Source organism: Carcharodon carcharias, chromosome 6 (assembly GCF_017639515.1).
Source record: "Carcharodon carcharias isolate sCarCar2 chromosome 6, sCarCar2.pri, whole genome shotgun sequence".
NCBI classification, from domain to species: Eukaryota; Metazoa; Chordata; class Chondrichthyes; order Lamniformes; family Lamnidae; genus Carcharodon; species Carcharodon carcharias.
Window position 1 is genome coordinate 6,838,958 of NC_054472.1, and position 24,593 is coordinate 6,863,550.

General features: G+C 42.9%; 1 protein-coding gene across 4 annotated transcripts in view; it reads left to right on the plus strand.

The window, feature by feature from the left end:
- Positions 1 to 24,593, plus strand: part of pomgnt2 (protein O-linked mannose N-acetylglucosaminyltransferase 2 (beta 1,4-)) — a 37,021-nt gene that overhangs the window by 5,579 nt on the left and 6,849 nt on the right. The window contains exons 1-2 of one of the 4 annotated variants that reach the window (XM_041189673.1): positions 9,907 to 10,161; positions 14,502 to 14,669. The gene's annotated coding sequence lies outside the window, so the exon portion shown is untranslated. Of the gene's footprint in view, positions 1 to 781; positions 953 to 9,906; positions 10,162 to 14,501; positions 14,670 to 24,593 lie in introns of those variants that run through there. The other 3 variants (XR_005943306.1, XR_005943307.1, XM_041189674.1) reach the window with 3 other exon arrangements.

Sequence of the window (24,593 nt, forward strand, 5' to 3'; positions counted from 1 at the left end):
TGACAAAGTTGAAAATCAATTGAAACCAGTTTTGTTTATCTGTATGCGGTCACTACGAGTGTTGATCAGGCTGTTTCCTGCAGACGGAGAATCTAGAACTAGATCTCAGGATAAGAAGTTGACCATTTAGGACTGAGATGAGGAGAAATTTCTTCACTCGGAATCTTTGCAACCCCAGAGGGATGTGGGTGCACTGTTGTTGAGTATATTCAACTCTGAGGTCAACAGATTATTGAACACTTAGGACATCAAGGGATATGGCGATAGAGCGAGAAAGCGATTGAGGAAGATGATCAGCCATGATCTTACTCTGTGGTGGGACCAGGCTTGAGGGGCTGTTTGACTCACTCCTGATCTGCTTCTTGTGCTTTGATCTCCCGTTATCCTTTCTCTGTTCTTATTGATTTTAATGACAGCACACAAGATTCACACCTTTCCCAGTGTGCACGTATCTGCACCATATTTCCAGATTGCCCTTCCATCAAATGAAGCTTTGCAATGGAAATGTCAACTCATAGGATTTACCCCAATATCTCTTTATCATACTAGCAATATTATTAAGGGCTCATGCTGTTCCTGGTAAAGAGCTTCACCAGTGGAGGACCAGGAAAGTAGCCAATTTAACCACTGCTACATTGACCATTGGCAGGACTAACATCTAACTCAAAGCCTCCAAATTAACCATTTTATGCAGCTGTATAATTTTTGTTGGCAACATAGAACATGTGCAATTTTTAAAAAGTATGAGAATGGATTTTAAAAGTTAATTCTGATGGTCCAGGTAACCTGTTTTGCCTCTGCTCCCAAAGCCAGTGAGTGATATATGCTTCCAAACCTACGACCACTACCATCTAGAAGGTCAAGGGCAGCAGACACATGGGAACACCACCACCTGGAAGTTCCCCTCCAAGTCACTCACCATCCTGACTTGGAAATATATCGCCGTTCCTTCACTGTCGCTGGATCAAAATCCTGAAACTCTATCCCCATCAGCACTGTGGGTGTACCTACACCACATGGACTGCAGCGGCTCAAGAAGGCAGCTCGCCACCATCTTCTTAAGGGCAACTAGAGATGGGCAATAAATGATGATCCCGCCAGTGAAGCCCACATCCTGTGAAGGAATTAAAAAAAAAATGCAAAGCTGCACACCAGGGTGCAAAGATGAAAAAACTACCATCTTGTGTTCCAATTCTGTTCTATCAAGTGGTGAGAATGTTAATGTATTTTTCTGGTCAGCATTATCCACACTGCTTTTCCTTTGCTTGTTTGCCGTTGTCCGTGTTCTCCTTCTCTTTTCTTGCACTCCCCCCACAAGCTACCTTGTCCAAAATTCGGCCATAAGTGTAAGATGGTCATTGGAATTCAGGAGAGCCTTCTTTACCCAGAGACTGATGAGGATGTGGAACTCACTACCACAGGGAGTGGTTGAGGTGAATAGCGCAGACACACTTAAAGGGACAAAAACAGTTCTGAAGGAAAGTCATACGGACTTGAAACGTTAACTCTTTTTTTTCTCTACAGATGCTGTTAGACCTGCTGAGGTTTTCCAGCATTTTCAGTTTTTGTATCAGATTTCCAGCATCCGCAGTATTTTGCTTTTACGCTTACGGGGAAGCTGGATAAAAGCCTGAGGGAGAAAGGAATGGAAGGTTTTGATAATGAAGGTGGCTTGTGTGAAGCATAAACACTGGGATAGGTTTATGTTGGGCCCAGTGGCCTGTTTCTGTGCTGCAAGTTCTATGTAATGTAATATAAATAAACTTGTGCATTCATCAATCATAGGGTGTTAGAATAAAGCTCTTGGTGCAATTTTCTCAGCACAGAATGTCTGGCAATGTTCTATCTTCTCGCTGAATTGATTCCAACACCTGAGTGGCTGATGCAAACCTGCATAAAGGATAAGCTTATAAAGACAGGACTCTGATCCCTCCTTGGAGAACACGACTATTGTGGCAATTCATCCCTGGCACCGTGCACCAAGTTAGCTGCAGATAGAAACGCCTGAAGCATCTAAATGAGCTCTGTGAGACAAACAGTCATCTTGCACATCTTGGTGATTCTGTAACCTCTTCAATACATATCCGGATGAGAAGTTCAAAATAGCTCTGGGTGAGAGGTGCTGGATAACCTCAAGTTGACACATTTTTACAAAAAAATGGTTTTGAGGAATAAATTAATTTTAACTCCTATTTGCCACAGTTTGTGGGGGATGATTGAAAATAAATTGCTATGGTGGGTGGTGGGATGAGGGGATGCAGTTCGTACTAGATTTCCTTCTGAGAGTCCAACTCTTCTCAGACAGTCCTGGAGATTAGATTGAAAGAAACTGGGTAATGCTGAATCGTCACCCCATTAACACCTTTGGGAATAAACCAAAGTAGTATTGAACTGATGGGCAGATCCTCAACCAGGTGGGTGGAAGTGGATAGGTTGTCAATGTAGAGAATAACCCAGTTAATTTTCTATATCAGATCATGGAGGGAGGGCATAGGGCAGAGTACATTCTGAGTTGGCAGTACTTTACCACATGTTGTCCAATAGAAATTGTTGATTAGCCAGAGGCGGGCACAATGGTAATACTTTTAGCTACCTGCACTAAGTTTAGTAGAAAATCCTTGCATACGATATAGGTAAACATACTTCGCACGTGTATGTTTATTTAACAAATATTCACTACCATTCAGTATTAATGAAAGAGGAAGACCGCAGAGTTTAATTTTGTAATTCAGGCACGCGTTTATCAGGTGCCACATATCTTAGTGTTGTTTCTGGTTCTTATCCAGCAGCCATGTTGACTCGCACAATGAGACTTTCCAAATCTGACCCCACCCCTCCACCTTTCCATCCAGAACATGACTGGACGTTGATTGCCCATTGCCATGACATGTCCTGTTGGTGCCGCTATTTATTGATTCCATTTACTTTCTCCTGCTGGAGTGGTTGTTGTGATTGGTCAAGCTGACCATGCTATTTAGCTTCCCCCCCCTCATGTTACTGGTCTTTCCGTGGTGCTGAAGTTCATTAAAATGGTCCAAAGCAGTCCAAAACTCTGTCTTAATGTCTTACCTTTTCACCAAGTGCACAAAAAAAGTTAACATTCACATACACACACTACGTGAGGATAAATATTGCGATCGCATGTCTAACAACAGTGTAACACAGCGCAGGTAAGCTTCCTGCTACCTGTCCAGCCAGGGTCAAACTATCTGATGGGGCTTTGGTTTGTAGTCTTATCTGGTGATAAGTAAGAAGACTAACCCTAACTCTAATGAAACGTTAACCCTGTTTCTGTCTAAAAATGCTGCCTGACCAGCTGAGTATTTCCAACATCTTTTATTTTTGTTTAACCCTAACCTCTTCAAATCCTATTAATGAGCCAGGGTGATTGGTCAACATCAGTTGTACCCTGGAGTACTGCAGACATACCTTGACCCAGCAATACTAAGGCTGCAATAGAGAATTAGTTCAGTTCCAAACTACCATCTCCAGGCATGCAATTTTGCAACCAGCTCAATCCTGCTGATTGCACAAGAATATATAAAATTTCAGCAACTTAGAGAAGCTCAATCATCAAATGGTGCTGAATGGACCTTTTCAAAAGGACAATGTCGAGCGTGACAGAGCATTTTTCTGCTTCTGCTTTCTGCTTTCCATGAGTGTTAGTTTTTGAAAGTCTTTCTGTCCCTTTTACTCTTCTCTGGCTACTGCATCAACTCTCATAGCTGAATTCTCAGCTCCTGGTCTAAGGTTTTGGTAACCTGCCCAGGATAACAAACAGAAAACCTTTTCTGTAAATTGCTCTTTCACATCTTCCAAAAGTGGTACAGCACCACAACATCAGACCCCTCTGCCTTTTGCTAAAAAAGTGAATATATGGAGCAAAAAAATGAACAAATATATGTCATTACTATAGAATACATGGTTATAAAAGTTATACTAACCAACTCCAGTAAAAACAATAAACCCAAATATTAAATTACTATTTTGGTGGTAACCTGTTTTGTGCTTGTTATTCTTCACATGTAATCTTTTGCCAACCACAAGAGCTAGCCAGCTAACCATACTTAGTTTCCTCTGAAGATTCCAACTGACTTGACTCTACTCAATCAGCTCCCTAGATTTTGAACAGACCTAACTGATTTAAAGTTGAATAATTGCCTGAGTTTGTTGATTTTAAAATTATATATTCAACAGCAAATGCTGCTTATGTGTATTAGCTGCTACAAAAATCCATGCCATATGGGCTTGTTTCAGTGCAGTTCAGCTCATCCCTCAAGCTTCAGAGATAACCCACAAAACTTTGCAGCATGTGTGTTGAGTAGGGCTGGGGGACTTAATTCTGCATCTAGTTGGTTTTAAGCTCACTTTGTGATTAAGTTAAAGGTGTTTTAACAAAGACATTTTAGCATTTATGGGTTTTCATTCCATCCTTTTAAGCCATTATTATGGAGGAGCAATATGGAATTTGACTATCATTTCAATAACAATAGACTTTTCCAACTATGCCTGAATAAAGAACTTTGCCTATGTGCTGGTTACAACGAAAAGAAGATTTGCATTTCTATAGTGCCTTTCAAGACCTCAGGATGTCCCAAAGTGATTTACAGCTAATGGCATATTTTTGACATGTGGTCACTGTTGTTACGTAGGAAACAATGCCTGGAAGCCTTGTCAGGCAGCATCTGTGGAGAGGGAAACAGAGTTAAACATTTCAAGTTGATGACTTTTTGACAGGGTCTGGACAGAGTTCTGCAACATCAGCTTGCTTTTCTCCCTCAGTTAATGCCGTCTGACCTGCTGGGTATTTCCAGCATTTTCTGCTTTTATTTGAGTTTTCCAGTATTCATAGTTTGTGCACAGCAGGTTCCCACACAAAGCAATGTGATAACAGCCAGATAATCTGATGTTAGCTGAGGGATAAATATTGGCAAGGACGCTGCGGAGAATGCCCATGCTCCTCTTCGAAATAGGGCTGTGGGATCTTTTACGTAAACTTGGGAGAACAAGTGGGGCCTTGATTTAAGACCTCATCCTAAACACAACACCTCAGCTGGAACATTGCATTCAGTTTTGGGCACCACACTTTAGGAAAGATGTGAAAGTATTAAACAGAGTGCAGAAAATATTCATGAGAATGGTCCCAGGGCCGAGGAACTTCAGTTATGTAGATTGTAGAAGTTGGGACTGTTTTCCATGGAGTAGAGAAGCTTGAGAGGAGATTCAATAGAGGCGTTCAAAATCATGAGGGGTCTGGACAGAGTAGAAAGGGAAAAACTGTTCCCACTAGTGGAAGGATCGAGAATGAGAGGACATAGATTTAAAGTGGCAAAAGAAGCAATGGTGACATGAGGAGAACAGGCACAGATACAACAGGCCGAATGGCCTCCTGTGTCATAACAGTTCTGTGTTTCTCTGACAGTGCAGCACTCACTCTGTGTTGCAATGGAGTGCCAATCTAGATTTTGTCTCAAGTCTCAGGAATGCGACTTAAACTGACGCTGGTGAGAGTGCCACCCACTGAGCCACAGATGTCAGTGGATGGATAATTGCAGTTTCTATACCCTCTCAATGTTACAGGCAGTTTTCCAAGTTCCTGCTTATGTGTCAGCACCTTGTACTGAAAAAAAAAAATCATGTGATATGCATGATCGAACCTCCAATTTGCTCTCGCGATGGACTAGGCTCCCCAAAGATGTGGGAAATTTTTCCATATAAAGTCTTTACCCAACAAAGTTAGCTATTAAATGGCTGTATGGCTAATTAGTCCAATACTTAAGGATGAATGACAGAACCATATCATTATCTAGTGGGTAGTTAACCTTATATTTATGTAGCATGCAATTATAAATGCTGATTTGTTAAATGCTCAACAATTGATAAATTAAAGAAACAACCTGCGGGGATTTTATATTATAGATATTTCATAAATGTGTATCAACAACTTGGGAGGAATAGGTTAGAATTTGTACGATAAATGGCCACCAAAGACTGAAAAAGTCACATATAACTTGACCCCAACAAAATCTTCTGCAGAGTCCACACTGCGGGCAGGTTGCAGCTAATAGATTGTCAATTAACAGAACAATGGATTATTGGGCTGCTGGGATAAGCACCAGAAGGTAGCTGATGGCACTGGGGAAAAGTACCAGAACTGGCCGGCTCACCAGACCTGCGATGCCTTCATCTGCAGACAACTGGTTTACAAAAAAAAATTAAACAATTCACTTTACATGTAAAGTTATGGCACTTTTCAAAGTTGGAGGGGAGCCTAGCATGGGGAGAAAGAGGAAGTAAGCTCTCTAAGATTCTGGCTCAACTGTTAAATGAAACATAAAGAACTTGCATTTATCCAGAGTCTTTCACAACCTCAGGATGTCCCAAATCATTTCAGAGCCAATAAAAAGACTTGTGACTGTTAAAATGTAGGAAACACAGCAGCCAATTTGCACACAGCAAGCTCCCATAAACAGCAATGTAAAATGATCTGATAATCTATTTTCATGATCTTGGTTGAGGTATAAATATTCGTAAATCAACTGGGGAAAATTCTGCTGCTCTTCTTTGAATACTGCATGATACATTCATCTGAGAGCAAGTTAATATCTTGGTTTAATGTCTCATCCAAAAGATAACACCTCAAATAGTGCAGCAATTGCATTACATTGCGTTGGGAGTGTCAGCCTGGTTTTTGTATTCAAGTATTGAAATTGGGACTTGAACTCACAATGATTCAGGTGTGAGTGCTACCAACTGAGCTGTGCCCGGCTGGTGCTCCCTTCACCCTACCTTAACCAGAATGAGCTGACATCCTTGGCAACAAGATGTCTTTCACAGGATGGACGAGTGTACATTGGTGATCCACAATACCCATAACATTACATAGGCTCTGCTTAGGTTCCACCAACCTCCTATTGCCTTGATGTCAGCCCTTTTGATCAGGAAGCTAGAAGGAATGTGTTCAGTAAAAGAAAGCAGAGAGGTCAGTACTGGACTCAGGCCAAGATGTATAACTGCAGTTGCTTAGTAGTGCATAACTTGAGTATTGCTGAAAAGAGAGACATGTTGAAATTTTCATCTTGCACTGATCAGGACAGGAATATCACATTTCAAATGATCACTGCAATTTATACTACAGGAGAAAAGGGTTTTGATTGATTTGCAGGTTGACTCTGACCATGGTGTTGCCATGGAGAAAGCAACTGGGAACAATTACACAATTGGGATGCACTTACTGAATAATCCTGAGTGCGCTAATAGTTACATTAACAACCAATTTAAGATAATCAATTGAGATTCTAACTTGGCTCTTTTATGCTTGCTGGAAGCAGCATACATTCATACACAGGGACCTGTTTTCTGCAAACAAAGGAAAAATGTTCAAGCCTTGTGCCTATTTTGAGTTACCCAGAAGCTTATAGAAGCTCCTATTGGGAGCCTATAGTTCTCCATTTCTTTTCTCTGTTTGAAATTTGGCATTCTTGCAGCTGTCCTGATGGGTGCAAGATGAAAAGTTTAGCAACGTGTCTCTGCTTTTCAGCAATACAAACAGTATAGTATAAAAGTTCTGGGCTGTCCCATCAGAATGAACATAGTCAAGACTGGGGGAGAGATTTGGGGCAGAACCAATTTTCAATGCCGTTCTGCCCCTTTTTGGTCTCATTGGTAAATGTTGAGGGATGGTGGGGTGAAGGGGTTGCTTCTTCTGTCTAAATCCCCTCTATTGTTACGTCACTTTTGGACAAGGCTAGCGGGCTGCTTGGCACCAGAAATCCTGACACTTCCAACGATTATGTGGCCAATGTTAAGTATACGTGGCATGAGGTGGGCGTGCTCAGCCTGCAATGGCTGTAAGCGGACACCTACAATGCTGTATCTAAATGGTGGCTGACTTGGGAGAGGGATCACTGTTACTGTTGAGGCACAGCAATCGAGAATCGTTTGGACCTGACTTAACTTCTCAGCTGCAGCAGTTAAGCCAACCCAATCGGTGCCCCCAACAAGGTTCTGAACTCCAAAATACCACTGGCTCTGTGAGACTGGCACAAGAAGCACCATTGGAGTTTAGAAGAATGAGCGATGACCTTACTGAAACACACAAGACCCTGAGGGGACTTGACAGGGTAGAAATGCTGAGAAGATGTTTCCCTTTGTGGGGAAATCTAGAACTAGGGGGGGCACAGTTTCAGAATAAGGGGTCCCCCATTTCGGACAGAGAGACGAGGAGGAGTTTCTTCTCTTTGAGGTTCATTCGTCTGTGGAATTCTCTTCCAGAGAGAGCTGTGGAGACTGGGTCATTGAATATATTCAAGGCTGAGTTAGATAGATTATTGATTGTCAAATGTTATGGGGGTGGGGGGGGGGGGGGGGGGGGGGGTGCGGGGGGAGGCAGGAAAGTGGAATTAAGGCCATGTCAGATCAGCCATGATCTCATATGAATGATGGAGCAGGCTTGAGGGGCCAAGTGGCCTACTCCTGCTCTTATTTCTCATATTATGACTTATGTTCTTATATGGCTTATATAGGGTAAGGATAACTGGGTGTGCAAAGGTTCCACACCCACCCAACTGCCCTTCTGGTGCATTAAGCACTTCTGGAATTTAGACCCCGTATTTTAAATCTGTCACGTATCGGTCCCACAATATCACCTAAAATCAACCAAATCTCTGAAAATATCGTGGCACCAATTAAACTTACTGGTGTTGACATAATCGTTTTAACACCATGAAATTAAAATATTGCCTTGACATGCCGCTTGGAGTTAAAACACAAACTTTTAGGCAACTAAGCTTAAAAAAAATGACTCATTTTTCACCCTTCGGTTTCCATAGATTTCAGGAAGTGGTTTTTAGAAACCTGAAAATTGACAAAATGACTAGATGCATGAAAGTAAAGGCATGTTTTATCATAGAGTCAACAGAATTTAGCCCAGAATGATAATGATACATATTCCTTTATGATATTTGTAAGTATATCTTCTGCCTTGGGGTTAGTTCTAGCACCATTTCACAGCTGTTTACAACACCACAAACTTGGGTTTATACAACACTCTTAATGTAGGAAAATGTCACAGGAGCGAACGCAGACAAAAACTGAAACCACCCAAATAAGGAGATGTTGAGACATGATGACTAAAAACTTAGTCAAAGAGGTAGCTTTTAATGAGGGTCAATGGGGGAGAGAGAGAGAGATTGAGGGAGGTAATTCCTAAATTTAGGCCTTGGCAGCTGAAGGTACAGCCACCAGTGGTGGAGTGATGGAAACCGGAATGTGCAAAAAAAGGCCGGAATTGGAGGAATGCAGAGTTAGTGCTTTCAGGCTGAAGGAAGTCTGCAGAGAGAGGGAGGGACAAGGCCATGGAGAGATTTGAAAATGAGATTGCGACTTTTAAAATCAATGCATTGGTGAAGCAGAGCCAATGTAAACTGGTGAACACAGCGGGGAATGTATTAGAATACCAGCAGCAGATTTTTGGATGAGCTTAAATTTATCAAGGGTTCCAGCTAGAGCATTGGAATAGTCGAGTCTGGAAATAACAAAGGCATGGATTAGGGTCTGAGCACCAGATATGCTGAGACGGGGCAGAGATTAACAATGTTATTGAGGCATAAATCGGCAGTCTTGGTGATGGAGAAGATATGAGGTCAGAAGCTCAGCACAGGGTTAATTAGAATGCCACATTTGCAGCCTGGTGTAGCCCGAGGCTGGGGGTGGGGTGGTAGTTGAATTAAATGGCTTTGGTCTTCCCAATAATTGGAAGAAATTGCAGTTTATCCAGGACTGAATGTGGGACAAGTAGTCTGACAACACTGAGGCAGTGGAGGGGGGTCCAGAGAGACGTTTGCTGTTTCCTATTAATATTGTGTCCAAATATCAGTCCAGCCTATAGGTTCAGAACCCGTACAGCCTAGCACACCAATATAAAACTACACAATGCAGCGGAAACACTGTGCAACTGGAGGACACAAACCGCGAAGGAATCCCCCTCCTATTTGAACAGAGCAGGAGGGGGGGTGGCTCTGGAAAGACGCGCTGGGGCGTGTGACGTGTCCGAGGCTGGAGGTTGTTGTTGTGGAAGTGGCGCCGGGTCGGGCCAGTTACTGGCAGAGAGTGACAGCGGGGTCAGTGAGTACCAGAGCCCTGGCAATCTAACAGCCAGAAGTGAGTGTATGGGAACAAGCGGAGAGTCTGTTCGTGAAAGAGATACAATAAATAGCGTGAATTATTAGATACAATGTGTAGCTTAATGATAGCGTGTGTAACACTGATACAATGTACCTGGTTGATGAAATGTACCTGAGAATCTGATACAGCGTTTCTGTTTGAGTGATTCCATTCGATACAATGTATCCGTGTGATAGAATATTTGATACAATGTACATTTTTTTTATGTTGAATTCACGTTGCTTGATAGATATCACGGCCTGTTTTTAAAAAGAATCACCCGGCCTGTGCCAAATGCTGCCTCAGATGAAGAAGGAAAGATGATGTGTATGTGACTCAGAGGGCGGCCCACTCACCTACCTGCTGGTGCTTTTTACAAAGCAGCCACTGCCAGAGGCCTGATCAGATCATTTGCCTCCCACACGCACTCTCTCTCTTTCTCTCTCTCTCACCTGGTGTTGCACTTATTTCATGTGGAAGGAGGGAATTCTTTGCAAAATATCGGCCTTTTAATTCTGTTGTTATAAAGTGAATACAAGGGAATCGTTACATTTGTGTTTCGGCTGTTGTGCACCTGTGACAAAGTGTGTAATAGAGCAAAAAATGCTTTAAAAAAATTTAAAATTCAATCGGCCTAAAACTTACAAGCCCCCCGATCTCATCTTCAGATTCACCTCTTTCCTATTAAAAGCTAAATTTCACAGCTGTGCTCCAGACTTAAGACCACCCAATTGTAAAACCACAAGAGACCCTTTAAAGAACTTGTGGTTATTATAGCATCTTAACACACTCCGAATCCCAAGATACTTGGTATTTGATACATTATTTTGAAGTGCTATAGTCACTGTGGTATTCTGGTGAGTGCTAAATGCTAATTTGAGTAATAAATTGAATAACATGTATAAATGGTATAGTGCATGTTTTGCCTCCCAAAATCACCCTCTAATTTCCAGCCAACAATCATCCTTACTTTTCTCACCCCTGTCCCTGTTTTTAACTTATTATGCAGGGTAAATGCAATGCACTGGACGTAAATGTTCTTGGTTATTTTCCCCTCTTTTTCACCGTCCATGATGGACATTCCATTGGTGTCATTTTCTCCTCTCAACAAAAGTCGCTGCCTTTTGTTGAATGCCCAAATGAGTTCGCTGGTAATCTTCATGACTGAACATTTTTTAAATATATGTTCATGTTGGAATGGGGGCGTCACTGGCGAGGCCAGCAATTTATTTCCCTTGAGAGCTGAGTGGCTTGCTAGGCCATTTCAGAGGACAGTGAGCCTGGAGTCACGTGTAGGCCAGACCAGGTAAGGATGACAGATTTCCTTCCCTAAAGGGCATTAGTGAACCAGATGGGTTTTTACAGCAATCGACGATGGTTTTTAATGACTTTTAATTCCAGATTTTTTTTTTATTGAATTCAAATTTCACCATCTGCCATGGTAGGATTTGAACCCAGGAGCAATACCCTGGACCTCTGGATTACTAGTACAGTGACAATACCACTACACCACCATTTCCTCATGACCTGCGAACTTTGATTATGAAAATCACTGCAGCCAAAGATGTGACCAGTTCTGGCTTTCTCTCCAATACTTTTGTCTTTTGCCCATTGTGGTTTCAGTAAACGGAGCAAGGGGGTTGAAATGTCCTTCTGCGGAAGCACACAAAGGGCCATTGCCAATCAATAGTAGATTTTATGCCCACTTAATTCTCTTCCCTGTTGACTAGTGTCACCCATGGCTCAGCGGGTGACACGCTCACTTCTGAATCAGAAGGTTGTAGATTCAAGTTCCGCTCCAGGAACTTCAGCATAAAATCTAGGCTGACACTCCAGTGTAGTATTGAGGCAGTGCTGCAATGTCAGAGGTACTGTTTTTCAGGTGAGGCATCAAATTGAGGCCCCATCTGCCCTCTCGGGTGGATATAAAAGATTTCATGTCATTATTTTGAAGAAGAGCAGGGGCATTTGCACCCACCCCTTAGCAGCCTCCTGGTCAATATTTATCCCTCAATAATATCACTAGAACAGATTCTCCCACCATTATAACGTTGTTTCTGGGAGCTTGCTGTGTGCAAATGGGCAACATTACCACAATGTCTACACTTCACACTTAATTGGCTGCAAAGCATTTTGGGACCTCCTGAGAGGTCATGAAGGCTCAACATAAAATGCAAGTCTGTCTTTCATCAATGGAACAGAAATCTTGTGGGCTGTAAGACAGGCTGCTGACTCATTGTTGTCCCTTTTGCACAACCAGCCAGGACCCATTTCACACTCCAGATCTTCCAAAAAACAAAACCTGTGGCCTCCTACATGCCTTGTATGGACAGTGCCACATTTTAACAATAAACTCTTGGGTGTGGCATGTAGCTCATAGGAACAGGAGTAGGCCATTCAGCCCCTTGAGCCTGTTCTGCCATTCTAGTAGATCGTAGCTGATCTGTTTCTTCACTCCACCTGCCTGCTTTGGTGCTATCTTTTATACTCTTATCTAGCAAACATCGATCAATTTTGGTTTTGAAATGTTCAGTTAAAGCCCCAGCCTCAAAAGATTTTTCGGGGAGAGAGTTCCAGATTTCCACTTCCCTTTGTGTGAAGAAGTGCTCCTGACATCACCCTTGAATGGACTGGCTCTAATCTTAAGGTTCTGCCCCCTCATTCTGGACTCCACCCACCAAAGGAAATAGTTTCTCTCTATCTACCTTGTCGAATCCTTTAATCATCTGAAACACCTCAATTAGATCACCCCTTAATATGTATTCAGCTGAACACCTAGTTTATGTAACTTGTCCATATAATTTAACTCTTTTAACCCTGGAATCATCCTGACAAACCTGCATTACATTCCCTCCAAGGCCAACTGTGGTGCGGTGCCCAGAACTGAACACACTGCTTCAAATGAGGTCGAATTAGAACTTTGTGTTACTGAAGCATAACCTCTACCTCTTTGTATTTCAGCTATTTTGAGATAAAGCCAGCATTCATTAGCCTTTTTTTAAAAAAAACTTTCCTTAGCTTCAGTGCTTTCTGTTCTTGGATCCCTAAATCTCTTTGCTTTGTCACAGTTCCTGCTTCTCAGCATTTAGAAAATACTCTGATCCAACTTTTTTTTAGTCCTAGGTGGATAAACTCATTCTGTCACAGTTTGCTGACTGACTTAATCTATCAATGGCCTTTTCTGTTTCCATTTACACTATCTGCTGTGTCACCTAACTTACTGTCATCAGCAAACTTAGATATACAACTCACTCTTCCTTCATCCATGTAACTTATAACTGCAGTGAAAAGCTGCAGCCCCGGTACAGATCCCTGAGGGACACCTCCCAATTTCAGTACGTAACCATTAACCTTATTCTCTATCCCCAGCTCCTTTCTAATTCCCTATCCAAGCCAATAGGTTGCCTCCAATTCTATGTATCATTTCAACAATTTTTATATGAATTCTTGAATGTCTTCTGGAAGTACGTGTAAACAGCATCCATAGACATACTCCCTTATCATTGAAGATCACATGGAGTAATGTCCACATATTCTTTTTATCTCTTAAAATAGAAAAAATATACTGACTGATCAATGTGTACAGGTTAATACTGTTAGCTAGATTTATTTACAGATTAGTTAGTATAAGAAAGCCACATGCTGCAGAAAAATACTGAATTGGAGAATGTTTATAGCAATTACTTTGGAATCGTTCTATAATATGTTTAAATACATTGTCAGGATATGGTCATGTGGGGGTGTTAAGTTTATTTCAAATGTTTTACTCCAGCTGCATGATGTATATTCAACTTCCATCTGTTTCACTGACACTAGATGATGACCCAGCAATGGGAGAAAGCAAGCTCCCACAATAACACTTTCTCTTGTATTGCCTTTGTTAATTCTTCAAGAGAATATTCCAGAAGATCTGGAAATGAAAGCAGTTGGATATTACCGCACCAAATTGAATGCTCACTCAGCCATAAAGTTATGTATGGTCCTTGCAAGACTCCCCATCTCACCCCCACTTCCCCATGTGGAGATCCACATGAACCCCTCATGGTACAACCCTTGATGTGACCCCCTTCTCGCACAGCCCTTGGTGTGAACCACCCCTTGGATGACACTCTGCATACCCATCCCATGTGACCATTGGTGGAACCATCGTAGCAGCAACCTGCAATCACTTGTATAGTCCTCAGTGTGAACCCCCACCTCCACCCTCAGTAACCCCTGTCAATATAGCATTCTGATTGAAATGATAAAGCTCAATTTCTTTGATTAAAAAGCTCTGTGAAAGCACAGCTGTTCTGCTAGGACTTGCATCTGATGACCTTTTCTCGTCCTCACACTAGTATCACCGCTGGGATCAGCTCTGTCTGTATTGGTATCTTTCTTGTTTTGAGTTGGCTGAATGCACAGTGAACACTTTATTACGGTCCCAGCTTTGTCGTCATCTGCCAGAGAAACAGGGAGAAGCCAGTAAGTTGTGATGGATAATTAACACCCAACAGCAGAAACAGGTATGTAAACACAAATCTCATGCCATTGACATGTTTTTAAATGTGCACAATGCATAGTTCACAGATGTTTAAACACAGTCTGTAGTTAAGATAGATTTAACGCCAAATCTGCAGTTAACAGGTAGTGGAACACACACAATGCACAGTTCATGGATATGAAACACAAAATTACAGTTGCCTCTTGATTTTTGAACCAATTTAAGGTCATAAACATGTAACATTTAAGGGCATGCAACATACCAGGACCAGACATGTTTTATTCGTCACAAGCGTACTCATGCTTTGAAAAAAAGATGCAAAAAGCCAAAGCTCCTTCTCTGAACGACTGCAGTCATCCTGATGTTGGCATTGTTCAGAACCCTGAGGCACCTTTGGGAGTGGTATTTCCTGTATCTTCTGGTCAGTACCTGCAAGATCCTCTTGAACAAGTGCAAAACTGCACCTGGGACCATCCACCATTATATCTCTCCAAAATGCATAGGTCCTTCTGTACCGTACTGGAGTGGCAGCCTAGATACTGCACTCCAGTCATGGTGTGTTATTAAGTGCTCACAAATGCACTCAGTGCTTATTGAACACTGCTCAAAATGTGCACCAAATCCCCAGCAACATAATGCCATTTACAAAAAAAAAGGAGCAATGCTACTCTTTCAGAAATATCCTGAGCAGAAACTGAAAACTGCCCTTAATGAAGACTCCAAATAAGCTGGGTGACAGTGTGCCTCACTTTTTATTTTCAAGTGATTCTCCCAGCTGCCCTTCCACTGACCTTGGAGTGGGAGTAGAGATCCAAGATTCTGCTGTGGACTCCCGTGATTTCCAGATACTACAAGAGGGCAAGATTAGAAACCTAACCGTAAATGAAAGCAATGTGAATGATTTTCTAACGGTACACACGTAGCTGGCTTTCCCATTTAGCAGGTTAGCACTGAAGTATTTCAGTGGTATAACTCACAATTTCTGGTGATCCCCTTTAACCTGCGTACACTTATCATTATGTCATTGTGGACAAGGAATTCTGTTTTGGCCAATCTTAATTCATGTGTTGAGAGAGACTCTAAAGTCTCTTTGCTGCAGCCTGTTAAATGTTTCCAGTGTTCTCGTCTGTCTACTCCATGCATCTCCTTCAATCACTGAATGATCGGTGCATGGAATTGACCTTCGGATAAAGCAGCTGAGGTAAAAGACCTGGGCACGCTTAAGAGTTGGCAACGGGACTTGAGGGTCTTTCTACAATGACGAATTAAGACTGGCAGAATGGCTTTCTACAGCCAGAGCAGCTTGGGATGTTTTTCCACAGGTTAGAGATCAAATGAATGTGTCCTTTTAAATGTAAAATAGTTCCTGTGCTGCTGCTAAAATAACCAGCTCAGTGTTGGTATATTGTTGATCCATCTGTCATCCTCTGTTTGTTGTTAACTGTACACAGAATGTTACCTGGTCACTGTAAGTATAAAAAGAAAGAACTTGCATTCCTATAGCGCCTTTCACAACCTCAGGATGCCCGGAAGAGCTTTACTGCCAATGAAGTACTTCTGGACTGTAGTCACTACTGTAATGTAGGAAACACAACTGCCAATTTGAGCACAGCAAGCTCCCACAAACAGCAATGTGTTAATGACCAGGGCCAGAAATTTCCCTCCATCGGGGAGGTTGTGCGTGGGCGGGCGTGATCCCGATCGGATCTGCGCCGCCGTTTAATGTGGGCAGGCCATTAAGGCCCGCCCAGTGTGATGCTCGCCCGAAAGTGCTGTGCTCTCCCTGTGCAGGCGGCGGGGGGGGGGGGGGGGGGGGCGGGGGGGGTGGATTCCCTGAGTGGTTCCCTGTGCATGTGTGCAAAAGAGTGCAGAGATCTCCCTGAGGCAGGGAGGTGCCTCAGGGAGATTTGTTTCAGTGTTACACTTTTAAATAAAGGATTTTTAAACTTTTGAAACACATCCCCTCATGTGGCCCGTGGATGAGGTTCCATGAAAAATGCGAAGGCCGCCTGGGCTCTTTGCCTGCCCGTCAACCTTAAGGTTGGACGGGCAGCTTATTTAATTGTTTTAATTAGTTTTTAACAGGCCTTTGACAGTTTGGTGGGCGAGCAGCCAACTTGGCTGTGCGCCCGCCGAACTGACGATCTAAAAGACGTGCGGTGATGTCGGGAAGCACGCCCAACGTCACTGTGCGTCATTTTACACGTCGGCGAGTGGGCCCCAGCTCGCCAACAGGAAAATGCTGCCCCAGATGAATTGATTTAGTGATATTGGTTGAGGGATAAATATCGGCCAGGGCACTGGGGAGAACTCCCCAATTCTCCTTCAAAATAGTGATGTGGGATCTTTTGCACGTAGCTGAGAAAGGTATAAAGGACCTTAGGTTAATGTCTCATCAAGAAGACAGCACCTCCGACAGTGCAGCACTCCCTCATTAGAGAACAGGCGTGTCAGCTTCGATTTTGCGCTCCAGGCACAGTGTGTTGTTAAGTAGCCAGAAATGTCCTCTCTGCTTATTGCATCGTGAGTGAGGTGCAGAAGCCCAGAGCAAATATTATTAGAAAATTTAAATGTTATAATGTCAATCAGCAGCAGCTTTTGAGCAAGCTGGAGACCTGCTCTACAATCACCACTTGATACTGAAAGCCAGGACCGAAGGCTATAGCTGCCCCAGGTATCAGGCCAGTACCTGGTGATTCTTTAGCTTCAGTGTTTATTTTTAGCTAAAGCCACCGGTGCACCTTACACTTTATGTCAAAACAGTAGTAACAGCGCATCTCTGATCATTTGGCTGTCTCATCACAGTACCACACGCTGTGGAATTACCCTCTGCCACTTTGTAGGGTCAGAAGTGTTCATTTCACATTGTGCAAAACCTCTTCAACTTTAAAGCAGGAAAGTAAAAGGAGGCCGGGGGTGCTGTGAAGGAGATGGAAGATGAGGGTGTAATGGTGGGGGAATGTGTAGAAGGCGGGAGATGGAGGGCGTTGATCTACATGAGGTAGGAGATGGAAGATGGGGGGCACATACTGGAGGCGGAAGATGGTGGGGGGGGGGTAATGTACAGGAGATGGGAGACAGCGGGGGGGCTGTACAGGAGAGAGAAAATGGGGGCAATGTACAGGAGACTGGAAAAGGAGGGTGTTGATGTACATGAGGCAGGAGATGGAAGTTGGAGGGGGGGACGTAAAGGTGGTGGGAGACAAGGAGACAAGGGGGAATGTACAGGAGGTGGTAGATGGAGAGGGATGTACAGGAGGCGGGAGACTTGGTTGGGGGGAGGGGGGCTGTGGGAGGGGCGGCATGTTTATAAATGAGGGTGTAAAAGAGGACCCAGGAAACCATAAATGCTGTTATGTCACTGAGTGTAGATGAATGTTGAGGCCTGTGTTGAGCTTCCAGAGGTTGAAATCTGTTCTGCTGTCAGTGCAAAAAGAATTGAAAGTGAGGACAAGGATGATAGTGGCAGTATGGAGGCAGTATGTGTGGACTTGACTTCCACTCATGCCAGGCAGTGCCAATGGTGAACAAACTGTCTAGATTTTCTGCAATATTAAATGATGTTGATGTCCAAACATCCCTCGGTGTCTTACAGATTATGCAATGAATATTAGGACAAGAATTGACAACTGCCTGAAGACATGAAAAACAATTTTTTTTATACATGACTGCTTAGCTGTTTGTAGTTCCAAGTATTTTTTTAAGTAATGAAGCAGTTTAACCAGTCAAATGCTTTATGTAGGGTACAGTAAGAGTACAGTATTTCTCTATGTTTAAATCAGTTTTGACCTTTGTTATTCATTGTCTAGACCAGTTGGTATACATATGCTCTTACTTAATGATACACTGGATGCTACTTTGAAGATTTAATGGCCCGTAACTTCCGATCTCCGGAGGGTTGTACCTAGGAGGTACCCCTGGGACACCACCAACACCACCATCACCACCACCACCACCACCCACACACCCCCCTCCCACCCCCGCCGGCCGAAAGTCCCCTTGCAAGGGATTTGCCCAGGAAGTTGAAACTTCCGATGGACAATTACCCTGCACCAGGAATCATCTGATGCCCCGATTTAAATCGCAGATTTCGGATGGTTCCAGCTGACTTACCAGAATAGTTACCCAGGAAAAGTTAGAAGAATTAAAACCACTTCTAACCCCTGGGTAACTATAGTACTGACCATCCCCCCCCGCCATGCACCCCTTCTTCTAACCACCCCCTATATCCCTTGATTCCCTGAGAAACCAAAAATCTGTCTATCTCAGCCTTAAATGTATTCAGTGATGGGGCATCCACAACCCTCTGGGGTAGAGAATTCCAAAGATTCACAATCTTTTGACTGAAGAAATTTCTCTCCATCTCCGTCCTACATGATTGACCCTTTATCCTGAGACTGTGCCCTCTTGTTTCACATTTGTGCCCAAACACAGATGAAACTCTTTCCTTTTGAGTTTCATAAGATTTTCTGTATTATTTTATCTCGTTCTCCAAACATATTTTTTCCTAATCAATTGTAAGGAGTTCTTGAGTGGAAAATTGGATGTTTTTGGCAAATAACTTTTTCAAGAAACTGTAGATTTTTGAGCATTTCAGGTGTGTTGGATGGATCCCAAGCCTTGATTTTAATCACTCCAACATTGGCAGCCGTGCCTTCAGTTTCCTGGTCCCCAAGTTCTGAAATGCCCTTCCTGAACCTCTCCACCTTGCTACCTCCCTACCTCTCTGCCCTTCTTTAAACCTGCCTCTTTGACCAAGCTTTTGATCACCTGTCCTAATATCTCCTTACGATTTCACTTATCCCCTAAAGGGTGCTGTATAGCTACAAGTGAGCATGTTTGGATCATGGGCAGAAGAGTTTGGTGTTGGAAAGGCTCACTGGCAAGACTCTGTGCACATCCCACTAGTTATAGAGAATCATTGTGCTTAACAAAAGTCATTATCGTCTATTTTGGATGAAAATATTTTTTAAACAATGGAAGTCAGTCAGACACAAAGAATTATCAAAAAGCCTGATGAAATGTTAGCCTTGAAAACTGGAGCACTAGAACATTAAGGGAAGGAAGTGTTACAGCTACACTAAGCCCTGGTTAAACCACACCTGATGTACTGCGTACAGTTCTGAGCACCAAACCTTAATAAGGATAAATTAACTTTGGAAGGAGTGCAATGCAAATCCACTAGAATGTTACCAGAGCTCCAAGGGCTTGATTTTTGGGGAGAGATTACATAAACCAGGTCATTATTCCCTGGAATATTACAGTTTAAGGGGTGACTTGATTAGGCTTCTTAGACCTTTGAAAGTAATTGTTGGGGTAGATAGGGAGGAACATTTGTCATTGGTGGGGGGAGTCTAAAACAATGGTTCAGAACCTCCAGGCTCAGTACTGGGGAGAAGATTAGATACAGCTGGGAGAATAGTAGTGATCAGATAGCTGTTAAAGAACCTTCAACATGTCCAGTTTAATGTTTAATCCAAGCGGTTGAAGGTGGACAGACCCAAAAGTTGGGATTTTATTACAGTTTAATTCCTGGCAGTAGAAATACTTGATTTAATGTATTGGTGTCAGGAGGGCTGCAGAAAATGCAGTGTAAAATACACTGGAGAGTGTATTTAAAAAAAGATCTCCAAACTCAAATTCCAAAATTCAGGGCAGAATTTGGAACACTTCTTCATTCAAAGGGTGGTAGAAGTGTGGAACTGTCACTCCCACAGGAAAAACAGTAACTGCTATCTTAGTTAATCATTTAACATTTGGGATCAATAGATTTTTGCTGGACAAGGATATGGAGCCAAGGCAGGTGGTAGGTGGGATGGAGTTAAGATACAGATTTGCCATGATGTAACTGAATGAAAGAACAGGTTTGAAGGGCTGAATGGCCTCCTCCTGTTCCTACGTGCTCACATCAGTAGAAACCAAGCTGGAGTCTCACATTATGTGAAGTGCAGTTAATCTGTGCAGAATATTTTTTGGCATCTGTTAGGTTTGCAGCTGAGAGCAGCCAATTAAGGCACATTCACTTACAATTGGGAATTAGTCATCATGGAAACAAAATTGCCTTTCAATGCTTCATTTATTTTGTGTGTCAATGCATTATAAAATGGTGAACCATAAGTAAGGAGGCAATCAGACTGCAGTGTAACAGTGCTGTGAAGAAATTTTTACTTCACTGTGACTCTGAAGTTACATTATAACTCTGAATGCTGGTCCCACCCAATTCCAAGCCCAGTGGTGTTAGACTTCTTGAGGAACTAGTGTGATTTTTGAGGTCAAATCCAAGATAAAAAGTGCTTAAGGACCCTCAGAGAGTAGGATCCTGGACAGGGGCTTTGTAGTTCTAAGTCTGGAAGTAAAAACAAGATATTGGCTGGTTGGAAATACTCTTGAAACTTCTGTAGGGCAAGAAATGATGGGAATTTATACTGATGAGTTCTGACCCAATAATGCTTCAGTAATATAACCCAGGATCCATCTCTGATGAGCAACTCCCAACTTTCAGCATCTCTGCTGCTCTTAGACCAGGGATGGTTATTTTGGAGGTGGAGGGGAGACTTGGCTTGGGCTTGATCAAGAGATGGAAAGCCATACTGTCTTGGGGGAGAAGATCCCGTTAGCGCAAACTGGCAGAAGACAGTAGGAGACACAACCTGTTGTGTTGTGAGAAGAGGACAGTCGGGGAGAAACCGAATAGGAGCGAGGAACTATCCTGGGCTCTTTCCAAAGAGCTGTCACTAGGGCTTAGTGTGATCGTGCTATAAAACATCGACTCATGAACAGTATTACAGGAAATCTCTGAGCGTGTGAGAGAGAGCGACAGATAGACAAAGAGTGCATCCATAAACATATGTTCTGAATGTAGATGGAGAAACGATATTTGACACAAATAGCATTCATGACTAAAGCTTTTGCTGTACTTGAGAAAACCATTTTGCATTGTTTTATTCATGTTGTGTACGAGGCTGCTTTGCAACTGATTTGCACATTAACATCTGCTGGGTGGGCTGTGAAAATGTTGACCTTGTGTTTATTTCTGTCCTTGTTCCTAGCTCTTGGGGAGTTATAAGGAGCACGGCATGTAACCAACCTTTGGGATGCTGGCAAATTGCAGGAAGCAGCTGTAGAAGTGACAGAGCAGGCTCAGTACCGGGGAGAAGATTAGATACAGCTGGGAGAATAGTAGTGATCAGATACCTGTTAAAGAACCTTCAACATGCCCAATTTAACGTTTAATTCAAGTGGTTGAAGGTGGACAGACCCAAAAGTTGGGATTTTATTACAGTTTAATTTTTGGCATTAGAAATATTTGATTTAATGCATCGGTATTAGGAGGGCTGCAGAAAGTGCAGTATAAAATACACTGGATTGCGTGCAAGAATACCTGGGGAAAGTGACTGTAGCAAAATATACTGGAATGTGGCCTGTGAAAGGGGCGAGGCAAGGTTATCCACTGTCATTTGGAAGCGCTGTAGAAATGTGAGTTATGATCTTTATGCCAATTTGTGTGCTAACTGCTTTCAGAATGTTATTTTCCACCCATTTACATGACTGCATTGTACTTTACATACAATGCCAACTTGCATTTATATAGCACCTTTACCATAGTGCGCCATTATACATGTACTCTTCTTGGTTGGATAGTAGTGCAATGGTTAAATGGTTGTATGAAAAGGTAGAGAGTTAAGATACAGATCAGCCATGATTTCATTGATGGCAGAACAGGCTTGAGGGGCTGAATGGCCAAATGTTCCCATTTCCTGCTCTGTTGCATCCACTGTGTATTACCTTCTGAGGGGGCATGTAGAAACAACTAAAATAGAGGTCTTTGAAATTATGAAAGGTTTTGATAGAGTAGACACAGGGGGAATAATCATTCCCACTTGTGGGGAGGAGCAAAACAAGAGACCATCCATATCGGAGATCTAATAAATAACGAGTGAATTCAGAAAAAAAGGCTTACTTATCCGAAGTGGAGAATGTAGAACTCACCACCACAGGGAGTAATTGAGATGAATAATATAGATGCATTTAAGGGTAAGTTGGATAAACCTAAAAGGGATAAGGGAATAGAGGGTTACGCTGATAGAATTAGATGAGGAAAGATGGGAGGAGACTTGAGTGGAGCATAAAAGCCGGTATGGACTGAACGGCCTGTTTCCATGCAACTCGATGCTTATTAATAATTGGAATTGACAATATTCTTATTTTATAGTTCCTTTCAAATGACAAAGAATTCATTCTTTTTTAAAAAAAAAATCTTGAGCACAGTTTTCTTCCTAGTTTGGAATAACTGTATACTAAGAAGGGCAGATATATTGAGTTACCTATTTATTTGTTGTTCATTAAACTCCTGCACCAACCTGGCTTTTAGGTTACTTAAAGTGGAAGAGTGCTGTAGGAGCAAGTGCCAGTGCAACATATTGCCTCCCAGCTACAGAGAAGGAAGGGCCAGAGAGGGGAGGTAAGGACATAAGAAATAGGAGCAGCAGTAGGCTATTTGGCCCCTCCAGCCTCTTCTGCCTTTTAATAAGATCATGGCTGAATTTCTACCTCTATTCCACTTTCCTGTCCATTGCCATATCCATTGATTTTCTTAGTGGCCAAAAATCTATCAATCTTAAGCCCTGGGTAAACTCGATGACTGAGCATCCACAGCTCTCTGGGGTAGAGAATTCCAATGATTGCCATTGGGAGAGGCCAGCCATTCTCCACTTACTGTCATCCTGATAAGCACACAAGGGGCATGATTAGCATCCTCCTTGTTACTGGATACAGGTCTTGGAGCTGTCAGTGATGCAAGAGTTCAGCACTAGGCTCTGGGAAAGGGACCCAGGATCTGATTGGTACTGAGCTAGTAGCTGATGGACGTGCCACCTGCATTAGTTGGATGGCTCTTTTCCATGTGGTGCTGCAATCGTTCTCTCCTCCAAGGCAACCTGCTGGACAAGAAAGATTTGTCTTAGCCAAGTGCTCCTCGTTCTGTTTTCCTGTACAGCCACCCCCTTTGCACGTAAACCCGAGCTCACGCAAAACCCTGTTGCCTGTACCCTACCTCGCACCGAGTCATGTCAATCCATGACTCTCTGTGCTCGCTCCTAGTCTGGCAACACCTTGATTTTAAAAGTTCTCATTCTTGTTCTCTAATGCCTTCACCCCACCCTATCTCTGAAACCCTCCAGGATTTTTGTGCTGCTTCAATTCTGGTTTTTTGAACGTCCCTGCTTCACTGTCGGCAGCTATGCCTTCAACAGCCTGGGTCCTAAACTCTGGAACGGGCTCCCTAAACCTCCCTGCCTCTCTTTCCTCTTTTAAGATGTGCCCTAAAACCTATCTCTTTGACCAAGCTTTAGTCACCTGTCGACAGTCGAACCACAAGAAAAGTTACAGCTCAGAAAGAAGCCATTCAGCCCATTGTGTGTGTGTCAGCCAGGAAACAAAAAACTAGCTGCCCATTTTGATCCCACCTTCCAACACCCGGTTCATAGCCTTGCAGGTTACAGCACCTAAGTTGCAGATCCATGTGCCTTTTAAATGAGTTGAGGGTTTCTGCTGCCACCACCAAACCAGGCAGCGATTTCCAAACACCTACCAGCTTCTGGGTAAAGAAATTTTTCCTCATATCCCCTCTAATCCTTCTACCAATCACCTTCAATCTGTGCCCCCTGGTTATTAATGAGAAAACAGGGCATCCCTGTCTACTCTATCTAAGCCCCTCACTATTTTATACAGCTCAATCAGGTCACCTCTCGGCCTACTCGGTTCCAAGGAAAACAACCCCAGCATATCCAGTCTTTCCTCATAGCCCTGGCAACATTCTTGTAAATCTCCTTTGTGCCCTCTCCAGAGTAATTATGTCCTTCCTGTAATGTGGTGACCAGAACTGTGTACACAATTCCAGCTGTGACCTAAGCACCATTTTATACAGTTCCATCATTATAACCCTGTA